At 39.8% G+C, this 2,278-nt stretch overlaps 1 non-coding gene across 1 annotated transcript; it reads right to left on the minus strand.

Annotated features, from left to right (window-relative positions):
• LOC116146129 lies at positions 1–107 on the minus strand. Its single transcript, XR_004130468.1, has one exon. It is a non-coding gene; the product is annotated as a small nucleolar RNA R71 (small nucleolar RNA).
• Between the last annotated feature and the right edge of the window lie 2,171 nt (positions 108–2,278).

Raw genomic sequence — 2,278 nt, forward strand, 5'->3', positions numbered from 1 at the left:
AAGATGAGAAATGATATCACATCATTTCTACAAGAAGAGACTGAATCACTTTATGAAGCTTGGGAAAGATATAAGAAACTGCTGAGAAAGTGTCCACACCATGGTTTGCCAATTTGGATGCAAGTCCAAACGTTCTATAATGGGCTGATGATAAATTTACAAATGATGGTGGATGCAGAATCTGGAGCAGCATTGCAAAACAAGACACTTGAAGAAGCTTATGAGTTACTTGAAGTCCTGGCAAGTAACAACTATCAAAGACCCAATGAGAGAATGCAATCGAAGAAATCTATGGGTATTCATGAAATTGACGCTTACACGGCCATTTAAGCCCAACATACAGCACTTCAGAAGCAATTAGGAGGTATGCAAGTGAATTCTATTCAAACACCTCAAATGACATGTGATTTTTGTGCAAGTAACCATGCTAGCAATGAATGTCAAGTGGGGAACACTTTTGCTTCAGCTTCAGCTTCATCATCATCGGAACAAGTCAACTATTTGGCAGGAAATCAGAGACAACAGAACTATCCTTTCTCCAACATGTATAATCCTGGTTGGAGAAATCATCCAAACCTATCTTAGGGCAATAAGAATCAGCAGAATAACCAATGGAGTCAAAGAACAGTGCCAAATAATCAAGTGGGGGTGAATAATCAACCAGCGGATCAAAATTGTCAAAATTGGAGGATATGTTCAGGAAATTCATGCAAGAGACCACAGATTTCATGAGTGAGACGAGGGAAAATTTCATAAACCAAGGGGCGTCTATGGAGGTACAAGTGGGGCAAATAGCCAAAAAGCTGAATGAGCGACCACAAGATTCCCTACTAAGCAACACGGTGACAAATCCACGTGAACAAGTGAATACAATAACTTTAAGAAGTGGAATAGTCTTGGAAGAGGTTGAGCAAAAAGGGGAGGATGAGAACCCACCAAGTAAAGTGAAGGAAGAATCTGATGAAGAAATCGATGAAGAAATCATGGTTGAAGAGAAGCCAATAAGTTCCAGAGAAGAAGAATCGAAGAGGGAAGAGAGGCCAAGGCAAAAGAAAGAAAAATTGTCATTTCCTGAGATACCACCAGAGTTGGCACATCACACCCCTCCTGTGCCTTTTCCTCAGAGGCTCAGAAAGGAAAATCAGGATAAGCAGTTCACGAAATTTCTTGATGTATTTAAAAAACTGCATATTAACATTCCTTTTGCAGATGCTTTGCAGCAGATGCCGAGCTACGCAAAATTCCTTAAGGAAATTCTGTCAAATAAAAGAAAGTTGGAAGAGGAGGAAACAGTGATGCTTACGGAGGAATGCAACGCCATTCTACAGAAGAAGCTGCCACCGAAACTCAAGGATCCAGGGAGTTTCACTATCCCTTGTGTTATAGGAGATATTACATTTGATAGAGTTTTGTGTGATCTAAGTGCAAGTATAAATCTAATGCCTTTTTTCGTTTTCAGGAAATTAGGGATTGGTGAAGTGAAGCCTACGACCATATCCTTGCAGCTTGCAGATAGATCCATTAAGCATCCAATGGGCATTATTGAAGATGTACTAATTAAGGTGGATAAATTCATTGTTCTGGCAAATTTTTTTGTGTTGGATATGGAAGAAGACAAGGAGATTCCTCTCATCTTGGGACGACCATTTCTTACTACCGAAAAATCCCTAATTGATGTACAAGAGGGGAAGTTGATCATAAGGGTGCAAGAGGAAGAAGTGACATTCAATGTCCTTGAGACTCTGAAAGTTCCATTGAAGCGAGATTCATGTTTCAAAATTGACTCGGTGGATTAGTCAGCAATTAAAACTTCCAAGAGTGATGATCCTAAATCACCAATTAAGGGATGCATGGTCAAGTCAAGGCAAATCGATAATGAAGAACATAAACCAGAAGTTTACACAACATTCCGAGATGGGCCACAATTGAGCACTTGTCTTCACAAGGGACGAACTTCTCAGTTCAAGAATGTTGATGGAAAGTTAAAAAATCCGGAAGTTGTCAATGAGAACGCTCGAACCCTAAAAGGAACGACCAAGGGATGGAAATGGGTGGTTAAGCTCTCAACAAAGACTCGATGTGACAAGAATCATCAAGAATTGAGGCCTTAGTGTAAGGAAAATGTTCGGGAAGAGATGTATCTGGATAGTCCAGATTGAGGAAGAACTTGAGAAAGTCGAGCTTCCGACTATAAACAAGCACTTCTTGGGAGGCAACCCAAGTGTTCTCATTTTTTTTAGTTGTTTTAAATTTGGTTATATGTTTTATGACTTAGGAA

Source organism: Pistacia vera, unplaced genomic scaffold, assembly GCF_008641045.1.
Source record: "Pistacia vera cultivar Batoury unplaced genomic scaffold, PisVer_v2 Contig472, whole genome shotgun sequence".
Taxonomy (NCBI): Eukaryota; Viridiplantae; Streptophyta; class Magnoliopsida; order Sapindales; family Anacardiaceae; genus Pistacia; species Pistacia vera.